Below are 20,192 nucleotides of genomic sequence, written 5' to 3'. Positions count from 1 at the left end.
ACCTAAACTCCCCTGACAGCTTCGAAACATAAATGGATCTGTTCCTGAGACAACCACACACAAAACTATGAACGTGATTATAGGGTAGACTTCACTTCAAGACACCCCGAGGATGTCCTCGACAGTTCACTTAAGGATCTTCAGACTACCACTGACATCTGCAGACATGAAGGTGGCACGAAGACCTGACCCCAAGCCGCCCTCTGGCCCTGTCGCCCAAACGCCCCTACGTCCAGCCAAGGACCACACCCGGGTGCTCCTTTCTCCTCGGTGTCTGTGACTCGTGGTTGACTCCGCGGTTCCTACCCCTTCTCCACTGAACAAGATCCTCATCGCTCACCACAGGCATCAAGTGTCACTTCTGCCAGGAAGTTTGTTGTTTAATCTTTCAGCTACAATCAACCCTCCTTCCTTTATATGCCTCCTAAATATCATCTTCTCTTATTAAATCCCTTCCAGTCTAAACATGTAGAATGGGTGTTTTGTTTTTTGTGCTGTTGGTTTTTTTGGTTCAGGGAAAATCAACCTATTAACTAAATGGGTATAAATAAATAAATATTGTGACACAGGCAGGTGTCTTGATTCTTCCCAGTTAAATACTAACGGGTCACTCTTGACCACAAGCAAAGAGATGGGAAGGGGACAGGAGTGTAGACAGACTGCAAGCTCAGAGCACTGCGGCTTTCAAGTCAGTAGCCACAGACCTGAGATTTGATCCAGAAAACTGGCCGACAGAGGGGAACCCCTGGAGGGGTCTAAACTGGCTGTGAGCAACTACCAGAGGTAGTCATGCACACTGTGGAATCAGAAAGAAGACTCACGTACAGAGGAGTCAGAAACTGCTGAGCCCTGCGTGCCTGTCAAGGTCACTAAACCATAAGCTTCTCAAAGCAGAGAAGTTCTGTACAGGCCGTTTCTTGACCCTGGCACGGTGGACAGAATCTAGGTGGCGCTGGGTGTCTCCACATTCTGGGGGTCATGCCTCTGTGGGACTCCCTCCTCTTGCATGCAGGCAGGACGTGGCCCTAAGCAAGGCCACGGTGTCACTCTTGTGACCGGGTCCATTAGGAGGACCGTCAGAGGCTCTAGGCTCTCTGGCCCCACTGTGGGCTTCGAGGAACACCACGGCCCCAGGAATCCTGCCACCAAGCTCAGTGACCCTGGGAGCGGGCGCCCACTAACACAAGCTGATGAGTGAGAACACTGCCCTGGCCAACACCTTTCCTGAGGTCTGGTGGAGATCCAGCTAAGTTATGCCCAGACTCCTGACTCACAGAAATTGTGACATACTAAATGTGTGTCCTTTTAAGGCATGTGTCTGCAGTAATTTTTCATGCAGCCCAAAGCTAATATTCCTAGAATTCCAATTTCCCTCCAAAAGCATGCTCTTTATATACTCATTAGGACCCTGCTTCTCTCTTGACTCAAGATTCTCAACATGTCTAACTTTTCCTATGTTTTGATCAGTTCAGTTAGGACGGGCCTCACGTTTATATGTCTACACGTTCACACAGACAAAAGCGCAGAGTAGATCTTCACCGACAGCAGGTATAAAATTTTATAAACTGAACTTGAGTTGAAGAACATTCTAGAGCACAGAATCAGTGAGTTGGCCAATCCTAGTATCCAAATAATCAAAGGACTTTCAAGTTGTTTTCACAAATCGCTTTTGAGATAGGGAATTTCTAATTAAAAATTGCCACAGTCTGGCTGTCAAACCACAGAGATGTCACACATCTCTTACTGCAATTACACGCAAGTCCCAATTAGGAAAGTATCTGCTTTTCCAGGCTTATTGAGATCTAATTGACAGGTAAGAATGTGTAGGTTTAAGCTGTGCAGACGGTGATTTGACACACGTAGGTACTGCGGCATCACCACAGCCAACATTCACCACCTCACGGTTGCCTTTTTTCCTCTTTGTGACCAGGTCTACTTTCTTAGCAACTTTCAAGTAGGTGATGCCGTATTTTAAGGCGCACTCCTCAGGCTGAACACTTGAGCCCCGGGACTCGCTTGTATTATAACTGCAACATTTCCCAGCCCCTCCCCTGCAACCACCATCTACTGTTGATGAGTTAGGCTTTCTTAGATTCCAAATGTAAGTGGGATCGTACAGTACTTAGCGTTCTCTGACTTACATCACTTAGTATAATGCCCTCAGGGTCAATCCATGTTGCCAAAATGGCAGGACTCCCTTCTTTTCTGTGACTGAATAATATATATAATGCATACATATAAAACAGCATCTTTACCCATTCATCTAACAGTGGACACTTAGGTTGTTTTGCTATCTTCCCTCTTGTGAACAAGGCCACAGTGATCATGGGGATGCAGGTGTCTTTTTAAGTTAGTGTTTTCATTTCCTTAGATAAATACCCAGAAGTGAATTTGCTGGATCCCATGCTAGTTCTGTTTTTGTTTTTCTGAGGAACCTCCACACTGTTCAGAGCGGCCGCACCAGTTTGCCTCCCCACCAACAGGGCAAGAGGGTTCCCCTTTGTCCACATCCTCGCCAACACCCGTTGTTTCTGGTGTTTTTGATGCTAGCCATTCTGACAGGTGTGAGGCAGAATCTCATTGTGGTTCTGATCAGTATCTCCCTGATGATCAGTGATGCTGAGCATCTTTTCATGTGTCTGTTGTCCAACTGGACGTTTTCTTTGGAAAAAATGTCTGTTTAGGTCCTCTGCTCATTTTTCATTTCAACTGTTGATTTTTTTTGGCCATTGAGTTATAGAAACTCTTTACATATGGTGGATATTAGCCCCTTATCAGATATGTGGCTTGCACATACCCCCTCCTACTCTGCAGCTTGCTTCATCATTGTGCTGATGGTTTCCTTTCCTCTACAGAAGCTTTTTAGTTTGATGTGGTCCCACTCGTTGATTTTTGCTTCTGTTGCTTGTTTTGCAAATTTATGTAGTTAAAATTGATTCCCTGTGGTGAACAAAGTTTACTTCTTCACAACTGTTGTTAATTTTCTAGATGCTCTTTCTCCCGGTGTGAATAGGAAGAAATCACGTCTGCACAGCGGGCATGGGTTCATCGATGTGAAGGGCACTTCTGAGTTAATAGATCTCCTCCGAGAAGACTGGAAAGTGCCCGTCTTTTACTCAAATGAATGACTGAGGCATTTTCATGGCTTTATGCCTCTCATTATCCAAGGGCTCTTCATCACATGACTTATGTATCCCATGTTATAACCACGTGTACATAAAATATAAACATAAAATTGACTGTACCAGTGATTAGGGAGAGAGTAAGATGAAGCTTTTTCCCTTATATACAATCAGCTACACAAGGATCTCTTTTCTTCCATAAACCCATGGTTTGACTAGAGAAATATATCATCTTTATTAAAATCTGAATTTTAAAGATTCATCAAGTTACTGACAGCACTAGTAAGCAAATAAAATGGCATGAGGATCTCTCTCTTTTTTTTAAGTTAGCATAAGGATTTAATTGCATTGGAATTCATTTATTCTTCCTGGCATTTATTCCTTCTGCCAACAGCACAGAAAGTAATTGAGTATTGACCACATTCAGGATTATGTAGGTGACCCGAAGAGCAGAGTCTCAGGAGTTCAGCGCATCGCGATCAAGGATCACACCTCTCACCTCTGCTCTCTCAGTCACACAACTGTAAGGCTCCAAGGGGTCATGCTGCTTTTTTATTTCTGTACATAAATAAATTGAGAGCCCTGAGGATTAAGTGTCTTGTGCAAGGTCATCCTGCCCTTTGGTGGCAGAGAAAGAACTAGAACACAGCACCTGCTCTGCTTGAGTGTGGCTCCTGTGAGAGACCTGGTGTGGGTATCTTCCAGAATGACCATGTCTGCTGCATTCTGGAATTGAAAAAGGCCATTAAAAACGACTGTTGACTAAGACAAATTATGAATCGTCATTGGTTTGTTCTGCAAGCAGTTTGATGAGTTCCCAACCCTGTCAACCTCCCAACACCCAGTTCAGAACCACATTAAATTAACTGAGATTCAAGAGAATTTTTCCCGCACAATTTTTATAACCCACCAGACATCTCTATTTGACTTTCTTTCTGTATTATTGGCCCCGGCAGCTTGGGGAGATGCTCACCTTAAATGAATTTGAGGCAGGGGACAAGGGTTGGGAGCAAACTGACCCTGACCACTGATTTGACGTGACCCCAGTGAGTTAGCTCTGCTGGTTCCTGTCCCTGAGTATTACAATGGTACACCCTGCCTGGAAGGCCCCCACATTTGGATACCTTTCACTACTGAGTTGAAGATTCACCTCTCTTATAATCATTTTTTATGATTCACCTGCTTCCTGATAAAGCTGGCCATTCCCTTTGGACACTAAAAATCTATAATGGCATATACTTATTTTATATATTTCTTGATATATGGATTTGTTTCCTACAAAATCTCCCTACTCCATTACTTTGTGTATCCCTAGTGCTTAGTATAAAGTCTAGTGAAAACAGGTTGTTTGGATACCTGCAAAATAATAATAATAATAACACAAATTAAAGTTCCCAAACATTTGGTGAGGTGATCAGATTTGCACAGATAGGTCTTCCCCTTCAGGATGGAAAGGAAACATATGATATGAATCACTCCTGTGTTCCAAAGATTCATTAAGAAAGCAACCACACTTTGAATTAACAATTATATTTCTATGACGTCTAGAATTTACCCCAAGGAAATAATCATGAATGAGCATACAGATAAAGCTATGAATATATTCATGAAGGTATAATTTATATTCATAAAAAGATTAGAAACAGCTTAAATTTTCATTAAAAGGGAATTAATCCAATAAATCACAGTGGACCAAGACAACGGAATAATACATAACCACTAAAAATGATATTTAGAAGCATATTTAATGTTCTGGAATAGAGTTCACAATTCATAGCCAAGCAAAAATGCAGATAATAAGGAAGGATGTGTGGTATGATTCAGTAAACAAATACATCCATTCCTTGCCTAGGACATTCCTGAAAACCCTGCTACAAAGTGAAAAGCCATAAAAAGAAAACTTAATTTTATTCATTTTAACGAGCTAAAATTTTATCTTCTTCCAATCCAAGGTATGCAAATAATTTTCACCTATAGAAAAATGTATCAATTAAAGGATCCAAACAAGTTTATGTTTGTCATAAATACTACAAAGTGAACCAACAAAATTGTGCCATAAAATGTAAGTGACACAGCTTGCTACATTCAACAATGTGGCCTTGCTATGAGGGTGTGAGGGCATGCTTCTGTGGAAGGCGAGAGAATGTCAGAGAACCAAGCATCTGATAATGCAACGTTTGGGCTCCCAGTTCTCCAGCACCTAAGATGCACTTAAATTACAGCAAGAGAAACATGTTCAGGGCAAAATGAAGGACCAACATGTGTCAACAACACGGTCACACAGCAAGGTGAGGGTCACAATAAAGTGACCTCGGCACCCCTCCCTTCTCAGGATGCCCCAGCAAAGCTGTGCAGGCTCGCCGAGACATGGCATGTGGGTCAGATCTGATCCACAAGCCACTGTCTGACCGTTACTGCTCCGAGTGAACCGACGTGTTAGTCCGAACTCTGATGTTGAAATATCACTTCTCTTAGTGTTTTGGGGGTGAAAAAGCAGTTGCATGATTTTTTTTAGAAGCTGTCAGAAAGAGATGCCACATTTCAAGAGCCACGGTGGTGGATGGTTGTTAATCAGAGTGTCGAAGTAAGAAGTCTGTGAATGCACACAGAGGAGAAGCCTGCACATACCGGGTCCCGGGGGCAGTCAGATGATGGATGGTTTCTGTTTTCATTTCCCCTAGTTATATTTTATTGTTCTCTTTTGTAATAAGGCCAAAATAAAATGATGAGAAAAATAAAAAAACAGCATTTATATACGACAGATCTAAATTGATGGATGCTTCTAAGGAGTAATATTGATTTTTTACAAAAAGCATATTTTATTTTAGTCCTTCTACAGTTCTCTAAAAATCTTTATTCTATATGGAATTTTCTTTGCTCTTCTCTTTTTGGATTGGGGGCAAAGCCCCAGAATGGCAGTCATCCACTCTGACCCTTTCCTTAGGAACTTATCATCAGCAGAGGCTTTGCATGACCTTTCTGGCCTCATGTCTCCATAAACATCTGACAAGGAAACATAATTTCATCCACGTGAAAACGATGCTCTGATGACTTTCACGGCACATGGAATTTAGAGTCTCACACAGAAGCGAATCAGCGCTACTGTCCAGGAATCTCGGTGAGCGTGATGTCCGCGCTCTCCCTGCGGCATCTGGGCACAGACCTATCACGGTGTTGCTTTTCTTGTTCCACATTTTCTGCCACAAGCTGCAAAGTGTGCTTGCTTCTACCTGCTCCATGAGCTAGCACTCTGACTTGCAGCTGGCACTTTGCCTTTCGGAACCCATTTGCTTACTGAAAACTGAGGGGTTTGGACCACGTGATCTTTAAGGTCCCCCCTCTCCCCCATCCTTAATACCATGACCAAATCGCGTGTGTATGTATCACACCGCAGCTGCTTCTGTGTGATTCAGGAACATATCAGAGCCTGGTGTTGTAGTCAGAGGCCTCCAGATTCAGGTCTGATCTCTCACAGGTCATGTAAGACTGAGCTGGCAACTTTACTGATGTATTTATGATGGCAAATAAGAAGTAAGCAGAGAGGAGCAAATCAAACAGATGGGCATTCTGACCACAATACAGCAGACAGCACCCAGTCGTGGCTGCTACAATTATCATTGCTGTAGAAGGAAGGAGCCATGGAAAATATTTAATAGAAGTTTTCTAAAGAAGAAATTAAAGAAATACAGAGAATTTTTAAGTTAGAAAATTAAGAGCAAGGGAGTTACTTCTCTGCTCTTGTCAGGAGCCTGAATATTTGGTATAAATTCTTAGTTTTAATTGAGCTGAATCACTGTTTTAAAAAATAAAAGTGGGCGCCTAGGTGGCTCAGTCGGGTCAGCCTCCGACATCAGCTTAGGTCATGATCTCATGGTCTGTGGGTTCGAGCCCCGCGTCAGGCTCTGTGCTGACAGCTCAGGGACTGGAGCCTGCTTCAGATTCTGTGTCTCCCTCTCTCTCTCTGCTCCTCCCCTGCTTTCTCTCTCTCTGTCAAAAATAAACAAACATCATAAATAAATAAATAAATAAATAAATAAATAAATGTAAAAACAACTACCTCAGAAAATAAATCCAAAGACACTTATCGTATGTTTTATGTGTTTACAGATGTTGCGCTATTCCTGTTTACATGAGCGTGTGTGTTTGTGTGTGTGTGTGTGCATGTTCAGCACGCTGACATTTGGGGAAAGAACAGTTCACTTTTAATCTACTCTCTTACATAAATTAAAACATAATTCAGAAATGCACTCTCCATAAATGTAAAAACACACGTAACTCATGTGGAGCGGGAAGTGACAAGCAGGGCTATCATGCTGGGGCACCACAGCCTAGTACGTGACTTTGTCTCTCATACTTGAGAGCTGGCTGTTGACTGACGGCTTCCCAGGTGATTTCCAAACCAGAAGTTGTACTTATAAGTTGCTGCCCCAAACGGGAAGTTGTACTGATGAGTAGCCGCCCGAACCGGAAGTTGTACTGATGAGTATCTGCCCCAAGCCGGAAGTTGTACTGGTGAGTGCCTGCCCCGAACCGGAAGTTGCGCTGATTAGTATCTGGCCCACAGTCCAAGGTCAGAGCAGCCTCTCAGTCTCACACAAAGGTATTAACAATTCATCGCAAGTTTCCCACTTGGAATCACACCCATGCCTCTCCAGCCTCATCTTTGAACAGAATCCTTTCTCCCTCACTGGGGATTCTACAGCACGTCTATCTTAATTTCACATGCGGTATACATCCCAGCTCAGTACAAACAGCTTCTGAGTGGACACCTTCACACTGGCTGGAGAACCTGGATTAAATTCACATGCAGACCGATGCCTTTGTGCAGCGGACTCCAGCGTCCACGCAAAGCTAGGGTGCCTCCGGAAAGGATGGCGGAGCCACGGCGAGGCTGCGAGGCCAGCACGTCACCGCTCTCCCGCGCCACCTGCCCGCTTCCGTCTGCGCTTGCATCCACCCGTGGTGGCTGGATGGGCCGGTCCTCCACCTCAGGTGTAAACCTAGGTAAGTGGCACCAGGTATCTGGTCCCTGTGTGTCCAGGACCCTGTGTGTCGCCACAAGCTGTGGCGCAGTGTGTGACACGGGAGCCCCTGATCAGTGCCTCATGCTCCCCAAGCAAGCACTGGGCAGGTTGGTGACTGCACAATCCAGGGAGCTTCCTGTTGCTGCCTGTTAGTCCTCGCCCGATTCCTCGGAACCGGAGTTAATCAGGATTTGGTGTTAGGGTGAAGTTCTGTCTCTAAACTCACCCAACTGTACCATCCAGCCTGGCAAGTCCCTTCCACGCATGCGCTGCCCCCCCCCCCCCCCCCCCCCCCCCGCCCCCGCAGCTCTCCGGAGCTGTCATCTACTCATTCTTATCATAAGGGCTGGCCCTGAGTAGGAATCCAGAAGCAGAACCAAGGTCACTTCCCAGGGGCCAGGTGGATTTTGTCAGAGACAAAACCTGTAGCACTGAAACGTTGATAAACTGTGATTGTTCCTTCCAGGTTTCCCTGGAAAGAGCAAGAGAGCTGTTCTTTTTACCTTTTCATGGTCCTAAATCTCCATGCGAAATTGACAAAAATGGTGTATCCTTTTGTCCCTAAGGAATTTACAGACACTTCCAAAAGTTCTGCATATAGTTGTGGGCTTGTGACAGGCCTATGGCTCCTGGTCTGTCTTTAAGAGATGCAGGAAAAAAAATCTGCAGGGTGACGTGGAAAGTCGCCCCCCCCAAACCTGAGTCCCACAGACCCCTCAAACTTCAACACCATGCTTCCCAAGCCTTGTCTTCTTCTGGGGTCCAGCTCATCATTTATTTCAGACACTTTTCCCACATCCAGTGCTCATCATCTGATGACTCCTTCCCACAGTGACATTATTTACTTCTTCTCCAACACTACTATAACACAAAGTTTAAAATGTTATGGGATTTATACGATGCCCATGCCTTTCTTTCTCCACTAGACGTCATTGGTCTGAAGCCCTCGTCACCTGGCTCACCTCCCTCACACATCAGACACTCTCCATATATTGATCTACGTGAACTTAGCGCTTCAATGGCAAAACCTGGGAGGAAATGCTAATTGCACACATATGATACCTCTTACATTGTATCTTAAACTGGGATGTTTCAGTAGCATCTGTCATCACATTAACTTTCCCTTTTTCGCCTTGCAATACCTAAGTAACTATTTTAGAATTTGGGAAAATGGAGAATACCAACATCAGTATAATTTCATTGTTCAAGAGCAGTAAGAAGCGTGTCTGTTGGAAGAGCCTTCTTAGGTCAGCTTTCTGTATATAAACCACTCAAATTTGTCAGCAGCAACGTGGAATCCATGTCAACGCTCTGGAACATTCCTCAATGTTGGTTTAGTTTGTCCCTCTAAGGACTGCTCTTAATTATATTCCCAAGAATTCCCACTGAATCATCCCCACAAAGACTCAAAATAAAATTTACATTTTGCTCAGGAGTCCTGAGCAATTTCTCAAGGCAAATCGTGACCCTGTTCTCTCTTCCTTCCAGTCGCCTCCCACCGTATACCTCTCCCAGTTCAAGCGCTCATGACGACAATGCTGAAGGGCTGGTACAAGGTCCACCCGTGTGTGAAGATTCTCTACTTCTCTCTCCAGGCTTTAACAGAATCAGGATAATGCACCTGGGAAGTACCTACTCTGTACAATTCCCTGTGCTTTGGTCAGCGAGTCGGTGGTGTGTTAGCCTGACCGCGAGTTCACAAATCTCCTCTGTGCTCCTACTACCTGCCAGGCACCGATGCAGACACTGCAGGTACAGTGACGTACCTATCGGCTGCGGGCTCTTAGTTTCCAACTGGGATGAGAAACTGTCATTGCAGACAGACAAGAAAGGTTTCTACAGCTATGTCTCACAAGACTCCTAAAATGTGAAAGACAAAAAAAGAGCCCTCCCTCTCTCTTCTGTTCTCTCCTTACCCCAAAGTCCCTCTTTGCCTTCTGAGCCAAAGAAGCCTGGCTAGAAATCATTCATATGCAAAGTCTGACTGCATGTGAGAACCACTTTTCGCAAGACCACATTGATTATCATTATCGCTACAATGCCACTACTGGTGTGCTTGTAACTATTACGACTATCGTTTTAATTCTTACGTTTTCTTTAGATGCATAGCCGGGCACGTCCCCGACACCTAGGACAATAATGCCTGGCAGACACCAATGCAAACCACAGAAATGGAATCAACAACTGAACAAAGAAGTAAGCAGCAACATACAGCACACACCTCCCTGAGTCCCCACTCTGCACCAGGCACTATGCTCAACACTGTCATTTTCAGAACGGCCTTGAGATGAGGGTACCGTCTTACCCACTCTATACATGACGACTTCAGACTCTGTGACGTTACATGATTTGTTCAAGGTCTGCAGGTTCTAAGGGGAGACAGCAAGATTTGCACAAAAATCTGTTTAGTTCTAGTTCTGTCTTCTTAACGTACGGTCTTTTTTAACCTCTTCACACATTTTCATTTGTACATTTCTTACCCGTTCATTTAATTGATAACTTTTTACTCCGGTAGCAGGTAATCTGCCAAAATTAACCACCGCGGACTTTGCAAAGATGTGGGGGAGGAACGTGAGTGGGCATAACGGGACGTGGCTCATCCCTCAACACAATTTTGAAAGACTGGTTCCCATCTGCCTTGTTCGCGTCACGTCTAATAATAAAACACAGAGTTTCGCTAAACAGCAGGTCAATGATGCACAGCGTCATGGAAACCAACTTGTGCGTATGCAGAGCACCCAGAAAATAGCAGCCAGCCTCCGGAGGCAGACTTCACTGTGCAGGCATACACACATGTGCAGACACACAACTGTAAGGCGCGGAGCGTTTCCGGGTGAGAACTCGTGCCCACGGGGTTGAGTGCTACTGAAAGCCCACACTCCGAATTAACAACAAATGCTGGGACAGGGGCTCCTGGTTCCTGCCGACTCCCTTTCTACCAGACTCGGAGCCTCGATCTCTCCCCAGAAACTCAGTAACCTTAGATAGAAGGCAGGAGTCCACATAGTAGACATGTATTTCAAAACTATGTTTTAGAGCAAAAGCAGTGATTTTGTATCTTATTCGTCGATAAAGTCTTGACAATGAGTAACATATGCACTGAGGTGCCACACTGTGTGTCCACCTTTCCATACATTTCTAGCCTGACAGATGTGTTCTGACAAGTGTGACTTCTCCCGACCAAAGTCGCCTTGCACGTACATCCAAGTAGCTGGTTCCCAGTCCTGTGCATCCGGCATCCCGGTCCACACACTGCCGCCCATGTTGGGGAGTCGAGGCCCGCATAATTTATAAACTGTAAAACCACCCTTGCTCCCCAGGGGAAGGCTTTGTATGAGGGTCCGCTGTGAGCTGAGCTCAGAGGGGACGATGGCCTGTCTAAGGGAGAAACGGGGAAAGTCCATCATCTGTGGCATGTTTACAGGTGAGGCCGTTCCTGAAAGCTCTCCCCAACCCAGGAACACATGGATTTTAAGATCTGCAAGTCCTTCCACACATGTCATTTCACGTGAGCCCCTCAACAACCCCACCAAGAAGAACTTCGGCTCATTTCTTTTCAGAAAAAGGAGTCCTAGACCCAGCTTGCTTTTGTGCTTCCCAGACCGCTGCCAGCCTTGCCACGGTGACCTCATCCTGGGCAAGCACCCTGCCCACGTCTGTGGGCCCTCAAAGCACGGGGCTGACGTCCAGACCCACAGCGAGCCCTGGGCCATCGGATGGGAGGCTGGGTGGGGGGGGACGCACACTAACTGCATGTCGGACGTTCCCCTCCGAGGCTGGCACACGGAGGCCGATGCTGCAAAATCCCCAGGCATTTAGGATTCATGCGTAGCTAATGAGATGCAACAATCAGAGAGGAAAGCGAAATTAGGAATACATATCACTAATCATAACAAGGGCTTTCGGAGAAAATGGTTTCTCCTCTCTGTCAGCCACTTAAAAAGATGCGTGCTATCTAAAACCCAGTCACGTGTATGAGCTAGAACACGGGTGTGTGCAAGAGAGGTCGCCGGCCTGACCTCGGGCTCACGTCCCCTCCTTTGGAGACGCTGCGGACAGACAGGCTGGGTGACAGCCTGCCCAGCAGGAAGTGAGTCGGAGGCCCCGGAAGTTGAGGCCTGGTTGTATCAAGGGTCAGGACCCCTCTCAGGCCGACAGCAGGGCCGCACTGCAGAAGGGCGCATCTACACGGGCTGTTGGCCCACGAAGCTCTCCCAGCCCATAGGTGCAAGGCACACAGATGCCTGCTTGTCCGTGGGCCGTGGTGGTACCCGCCAACCCAGAACGAGCCTCCCCACGGCATCCCCACCATGTTTGCCAGGGGCTAGCCTAAAGCACGCGGTTAGCCACCAGGGGAAAACGAGTAATATGCGGAGATAATATAACCTCCGTGTGGACACGTCGTTATCGGGACCAGGAGCCACTCAGCCTCTCATTCCTGGAGCTCCAGGAGCCGCAAGGGCTCTCTTAGGGACACGGGGCTCGAGGCAGACCAACCCAAGACACCGCGTGTGGGGTATTTCGTGCCCACATCATGAGAGCGTGGACAAGACTCCAATTTGACAACAAACTCTTCCTTTCCAACAGGCAACATCCCAACGTGGAAGATGAACGGCGGACCCTGTCCTCATGTGAAACTTCTCTCGTTAGCCCTTCTCCGGAACTGAAGACGACCTATTTTCAATTCCAGGGGGCTCCAGTCGGCTGGTCCTCTACGTCGGACTGCACATATTCCATCTGTACTTTCTCTTCCGAATATGCTTCAAAATGCAGCCAATAGTCATGAGTTTAGCAACAAGAAAATAGACAGTACTTTACCTAAACATACTAAATCTGCAACCTGATATTTAAATTGGTCGGTGACCAGAAAGAGCATTTACTTGTTCCTTGAGCACATTAATGAGGTAAAATTGCTTCAGCGCCAGCTGAATGCCTGAATCTCAGATATTGAATAATCTAAAAAAATAGAAATGTGCAAATTAGGGTTCATTTGTGCATTTTATATCATTCTGCATAAATGCATAATTGTGACCGAGTCTCAGACACCAGATGGTCGATGTAACTCATCCCCACGTTCACTCTATTTTATCATATTTAGTAGCTGTGGCTTCACCTCTGATTCTAAGCGCGGCTGACAAAACTGCCTCCGTTGGTAATGAGACCAGATATCGGAGTGGTCAGTTTTATGCATTTGGCTCAGAAACACAACTGTGAAGTGCACCCCCGGCTGTGGAGATGAGAACGACACGGCCCTCTGCTCGTGGTGCCCCGTCACGGGCCCAAGGCACATCAGGCTCCGACAGGCATCTGTGGAGAAGGACCTTGTATGGAGCATAAGACGAGGCACAACAGAGGGTGTCTGATGGGAAGGACGCGGGGCTTATCGCAGATGGTGCTGGGGCTGACCTTCAAGTCTGCTCCTGGACTTCTCTGTCTTTAATGAAAAGTATCACGTGTCCCCTCTCCCCCCATCCGTGCAAACCCTAACCTCTGCTAAGATAACAAACGTAGGCCACTCCTCGTGTCTTTCTCCATGTTCGCCTCACACATGCTCACGCACACACATATACACACGTACAGATATATATAGGCACACATGCCCACACACACAGACACACTCACACACACATGTGCATGCTCCCCACACACTGCTCTCCTTCCTCTGCCCACTGCACTGCAGAAACTCCTTCCACGTCCAGAATGAACTCACGGAGCCCTATGTCCCCAGGTAGGGACCCCAAAACGGGTATGTGTTACCTGTCACAAACATGAGTGGAAAGGCACATTGTGGCATGTTTGAAAGACTCTGCATGTGGAGTGCACGCAGCGCACGATGAGGGATTCTTACAGCATCTGAAGCAGGAGACAATACAGTCTGACACGGGCTTTGGGAGCAGATGTTCACAGCTGGCTATAAACGCTGAGAGGGGAGTCTGGGTTCTCTGAGCGCTTGGAGACCCAGTGAGGGGACAGCAGAGACGCTGCTTCCTCCTTCACACCGTCCGCACCAAGAGAACGTGCTCCAAGTGAATCTGTGTCCATCTAGAAACCAAAAGGATCCTACGTTTCTGCAAATACTTCCGATAAAAGCATGGTTGGTTGCATAAACACCTGCGGAAACAGTCACAAGTGTAGAACTGTGGCTGAACAAGAGTAAACTTCCTGAACGCGGCAGAAACCCCTTGGCAGACAGTAGGCAGCGTTCCCAATCAGGGCGCCTGGGCCACAGGACCCCCTCTGAGTGCTCGTCTGCTCTCACCTGGGTGATCAGCCCCCCAGCACGACCCTGTGCACGGAGACAAGGGCTCTACGACTGGGGTTTGGGTTTGTCACCTTCTCCTGGCGATCCCCAATTTATTTCATTGTTTTGCTTTACATATTTTGAATCTATTCTAAAGCAGTTGATTGAGCTTCTTGGAGTATCTTTTTTTTTTTTTTTTAATTTTTTTTAACTGTTCATTCATTTTTGAGAGAGAGAAAGGGACAGAGTGTGAGCAGGGGAGGAGCAAGAGACAGAGGGAGATACAATCTGAAGCCGGCTCCAGGCTCTGAGCTGTCGGCACAGAGCCCGATGCGGGGCTCGAACTCACAAACCGCGAGATCACGACCTGAGCCGAAGTTGGACACTTAACTGACTGAGCCACCCAGGCGCCCTGGAGTGGGTATCCTTTTATCAGTAAGTAGTGACTTTATTTAAATCCTGGGTCATTTCCATCTTGTGTTTTGTGGTATCAGAGCCTTTTTCCTTCTGTCTCTCCTCTCCTCTTTTATATTCCACTTTATACTGAGCATGTGGTGTTTTTCTGACCCCCGTTTATTTTCTCAGCAACTTTCAGGTGTTATCCAAAGCCATCCGGCATCCGTGTTGATGAGGAGAAGCCCCCTGGGAGTCTGTGCAGTGTAAGTCCTATAAGTCATCTATACATTCTCTTTGGGGACATTTAAGATTATTTGTCTCTTATACTCCAAAGTTTCACTTCATTGGATGTGCACGTGTTTCTATTTGCCTGGTTTAGCGTTGGAAGTCTTCAGATCACAAAGGCACAACGAATTTCTTCAGTCCTAAAAAAAAGTCTCAGCCTTTACTTAAGAACAATGCCTGTCCTGTCGTCTTCATTCTCTTTAATTTCTCATTTAACTGCAGACACGTGTTTGGTTTCTCAGGCATCTTCAATCTTGTTTCATATCACCCTTTACGTTTTTATGTGACGTTCTGGGTAATACCTTTACCTCTGTTTTCTGGTTTGCTCATTCTCTGTTCAGCTCTGTCTAATCTGCTTTACAACGGATAGACACAGCAGTGAATTTAAATGACATTTCTTGTCTTTAGATATGCTGTTTGTTCTTTCATCGTTTTGTTGTACTAGGTAGTTATTTTAGCAGGACTTCCGTTCCTTTTCAAAACCTGGTTAGTAATTGAAACACAGCCAGTATCTGTACAAGCCCACCTTCTATCCTGTGTTCTCATCCCCTTAAGCTTTCTTTATGTGGGTTAAAATCGTTTTTTGTATGCTTGTTTATCTCAAGTGGTTTTTCTTGTTTGTTTTTAGGAAAGGGGGAGTCCCATGTTGTCAATGATTCCGTAGATAATTTGTGATTTTGATCCCACCGCGACTCCCAGGTTCTGACAGAACCGTAACTGATTTGGGAACGATTTTCACATCTATTTCACCAAGTGGCCTTCTGTGGCACACAGGCGCGGGGGCTCAGATCTCATGTCCACGCCTGGAGTGTGCATTCCTTGCTGGTAACTTTATACTCTTCCCATGACCCTGGAACCGTGCTGGGCTTCCTCTATGCCTTCTAGGTCAGGGCTCTCTAGTCTTCTCTCACACGGGGAAACCCGTTGAGATTCTGCAGTTTCACTCCGGGGCAGGGTCCCGGCACCTGCACCCCACACCTGCCAGGCTGTTCTGCCTCCACCCATCCCAGCACCCCCTTTGGGTTTTATTTCTCAGGGGCTACTGCGGCTTGAGTCCTGCCTCTCCTCTGGTTTAAAAGTGTTTCTTATCTGGGGCCCGAGCTTTGCCTGCCTCCACTCAAGCTCAGGTGCACACCCAAAGCAGCTCTGACCTGCTGCACAGTTGGGTGTGTTTAAGACACGACGAGAAGAGCTCCTGCCACCCTCCATCCTAACCTGGCGAGACCAACAGTTTTCCTTCTTGTATCCTCAACAGTATGTTCTGATTTGTACGAAAACACTCACCATTCGAAGGTCCCAGAACACAGATCGGCTGGAATGGAATTCTGTTTTCTCTCAAAAACCAGTTGAATTCTTCGGTTCCTAAGCAACGCTAATTTTTTCTCCAGTGCCTGGCACATGTTCAGAACTTACTAAATGCTGGTTATCTTCCACAAACCTCCAAGAATAGCAATCAGAAAAGACCATTTTTACCCCAAGCATACAATTAAAGAGGTCTGATCTGCACACAAGACAGGGCGGCAGCTACAGGTGAGGTGCTGACGCACTTGGCTTCCGTGAGTGCAGCGGTGGGGCCAAAACATTTCTTTTCAAACCTACGATGCCCAGGCCTTGAAAAGCAGCCTTCCTAATTTTCTCCAATTGTTGAGAGATCCCAAAATCTTAGGAAGATATCTACTCAATTACGGCGCAAAAACAGAATGGAAGTTTTACGGTGTTTGGAGTCATTTGGGAGACAAATCTTCAACACTTATATTAAAAAATCAAGAACAGGGGCGCCTGGGTGGCTCAGTCGGTTGAGCGTCCGACTTCAGCTCAGGTCATGATCTCACAGCTCGTGAGTTCGAGCCCCGCGTCGGGCTCTGTGCTGACAGCTCAAAGCCTGGAGCCTGCATCGGATTCTGTGTCTCCCTCTCTCTCTGCCCCTAACCCACTCGCATTCTGTCTGTCTCTCTCAAAAATAAAATAAACATTTAAAAATAAATAAATAAATAAATAAATAATCAAGAACAGAATGCTAGTAAATCCAGGAAACATTTTCTACTTTTTCTTTGTCATGAGTGAGGAAGAGAAGAGGTAGCTTGGATTCTGACGAGGGAGCCTGTGGTGGGCAGAGGACAAAGTACAAGCTAGCCCCACCACCCCCACAGGTGGGATGTGGGTGACATTCCTCAGGCTCTCCTGGCTGCCCAGGGACAAAGGAGAGGAAAGAAAACAAAGGATTAACCGACAGAGATCACAGCCAGGCAGGACGTGGGTCTCCACAGTTTACAAATATCTTAGTGAATCACAAGAAAAAGGCAATCTGATCAACAGCCTCATCTCCAGAAACCTACAGACTCAGTTTCCTGGAGCCCCAACATCACCCTCCATAGTGATGTGGAAACAAAGGCAGAAGGAAATGGCAGATAAAACTAAATGTCCTTATAACCTGCAGCCCATTGACAGATACTTGGGGCCGGCAGAGCAACATGTTTCTCCGGGAACTTAGGGTGTCTTAATGCTAATCTCTGCTGGAGGGAAAACAACCTTAGCTTGACAATAACTAGGCATCTGGGATCCTGGGAGTCTTCTGTAATGTGTGAAAATCTCATTGCAAACTTCCCCTGGACTTTATTTCCATTAGTATATAACCAGCCTCTCTTCAGCGTCCCAGGGCAGCTCTTCCTGCCCACAGGTCCTGTCCCTGTGCTTTAATAAAATCATCTTTTTGCATCACAAATGTCTTCAAGAATTCTTTCTCTGGACCCCATCGCCCCACCATCACCCCAAAACCTCATCAGGTTCCTTCTATTCGTAGTGAAATATAATAGTCTGTATGTCTGTCCAAAATTCTAAAAGCAGTATGCAATTTGTGTCCTGAAATGATCAAAGTAGAAAACAAAACAGATTTTAAAAGAAAGTCTCTTATTTTGTGGGTTTTTTTTTTTTGAACTTCAATTTTGCTCTGGGACCAGAATTTTTATAAACAACATTTTCCAAATAATCTACTATATATCGATGCCTCCATAAATGGTCTACTTTGGCTCTTAGGGCAAGTATCGCTAAAAGTCTTTCAGGCTAAAACCCATCCAAACGTTTTTGTAGCATTATTCCTTTGCACCAAATTTATATTAAGTAGCTCAATTTGTTCCTTAGTTTTAATTGGGTTAAGTAATGTAGATGGAAGGCACTGTTATTCCATTGCAGGGGTCTCTAATCAGTCTTCCTAAACCCTCGTAGGCACCATTATCTGTCTTCCCATATCAGAAAATCTATTTGCTAGGAGAGCAAATTGAAGCATAAAAAAGTAAACAAACAGGCGTGTCCAGGAATTGACGTCTGTGGTTCTAGGTGGTTCTAGGCAACGTTCCCTGTGGTCTGGTTAAAAAGCAAGTGTTATCATGTGTCCGTCAATAAAGTCTGAAAGGATCATACACTCTTCAAGTATTTTCCTGCATCAAACTGATGGGTTATATCACACGAAGCCCTCTGTCATGCTTGCAGCATCAACATAGACCGACCTCGTGATCTTGCCAGTTAAAGTGCAGTCACTCCCGTGTCTAAAGACAGCAGGAACCACTCAGAACATGATACAAATCGGGACAGTCTTACTACTCAAGGACTATCGCTAACTATTATAACAAGAATGCCCTTAGCAGATTCTAAACGTTGTTGTTTTTTTAAATTGGTCTCTAGTGTGGCAAAACACTATGGTCCCCGTCTCCCCGCCCGTGGCACGGTGAGTCTGGCTGAGTGAGGAGCCCCTCCACCTTCTTGCAGCCCCTCCTCGCAGCTTTCAGACTTGAACTGTCTGTATATTCTTGCTAGGGAGAAAGATACCCACAAGTAACAAGAAATTCCATTAAACATTTTCCTGTTGAGAACACAGTCATCCAAATTTCAGAAACCTTGCAAGGTAGAAAGTATAAGCAAATTTGCATACTGAAATTGTGGTCTACATTTCACGTACAATTACAAATGTATGTTCTCTGAGAAACAGGGATCCCCAATTGTGGCATCCTCAGGTCTCCAGGACCCCATAAACTCTGTTCCTAGTCTGGCAGCCTGACAGATATTATCATCTGAGACAATGCTAATTATTCAATCTGAACCCAAAGAACTAGCTTCCTCCAAGAGAACTAATCATTAAAATGCAAATAGGTGTTTCCCACTTCACTGGTTTAGCAGAGAAAGACTGTTAACAGCCTTCTGACAAGAAAGAGAGAAGCTTAATGAGTTGATGCCTTAACCTTGTGGCTGGAATGAGCACAGTGCGCCCGGATCTGACTGCGTTCTGCACCAGCCTCCGGCTCTGATCCTTTCTGTGCAACAGCCTTTATGAGTTAACTCATAGAAGCTGCAAGAAATTACGGAACAAAAAAACTGATTTCTGATTCCACTCACTGCACTCAGGCAGCTCTCACTTAGACTAATTACTTAAACGATTTAAAAATGTATGAATATGCATGATAGTGCCTTTCAAAAAGTAAAGCCCAGCTGAGACCATGCCATCAAATCTTCCCTCCCTTTCTCTGATCTACGGATACCGTGCTTGCCTATCTGAGACGCTGATGGGCTGCAGAGACTGGGCTCGCAGAGGAGAAGGGGACAGGCGGCAGCCTGTCCCATGGCCCCACAGGCTCGGCCTCAGTCTCCCTGCCCCTCAGTCTCCTGGGGTTGGACAACTGGGATTGTTCTTTGAGCAAAGCAGGTCTTGTTTCACATCTACAGCTGGAGCTGCCCCCAGACTAAGGCCATATCTCTTCCCTCTTCTCCTGACATCGTGACACCTTGGGTGTGCATGGACAATGTCTGTCATGTGAACGTGAGGCAACAGCAGGCTGCTGGGGGCACAGGGGCGACTGTCCAGGACGGGCAGACACAGGGCTGATGTCGGACAGGGTGGGGCTGGGACGCTCCAGGTGAAGGACCCCACCCCAGCCCGCAGTGCCGAAGGCCCCGGCGTGGAGGTCAGCCCCGGGGTCCCACGACCGGGGTGTCCACAGAAACACACAGACACCTATCCCTGAGCGAGGACTCCCACCTTGATTCAACCGCACCCTTGATTCAACACCACCTGGATTCAACCGCACCCTCCCACGCGAGCTCTACCGATTTGTGGCAACCGAAATCTGCTCTTTC

General features: G+C 46.1%; 1 protein-coding gene and 1 long non-coding RNA gene across 2 annotated transcripts in view; both read right to left on the bottom strand.

Moving 5' to 3' along the window:
- The window catches only part of DLGAP2 (DLG associated protein 2), a 784,363-nt gene that overhangs the window by 328,057 nt on the left and 436,114 nt on the right, over window positions 1–20,192 (bottom strand).
- LOC109498682 lies at window positions 2,608–16,900 on the bottom strand. The gene is made up of 3 exons (XR_002155531.3): window positions 16,353–16,900; window positions 3,775–3,848; window positions 2,608–3,680 (listed from the first exon to the last, which is right to left on the bottom strand). It is a non-coding gene; the product is annotated as an uncharacterized LOC109498682 (long non-coding RNA).

This window comes from Felis catus, chromosome B1 (assembly GCF_018350175.1).
Source record: "Felis catus isolate Fca126 chromosome B1, F.catus_Fca126_mat1.0, whole genome shotgun sequence".
Classification (NCBI taxonomy): Eukaryota; Metazoa; Chordata; class Mammalia; order Carnivora; family Felidae; genus Felis; species Felis catus.
This window is presented reverse-complemented; position numbering and strand designations above follow the sequence as displayed.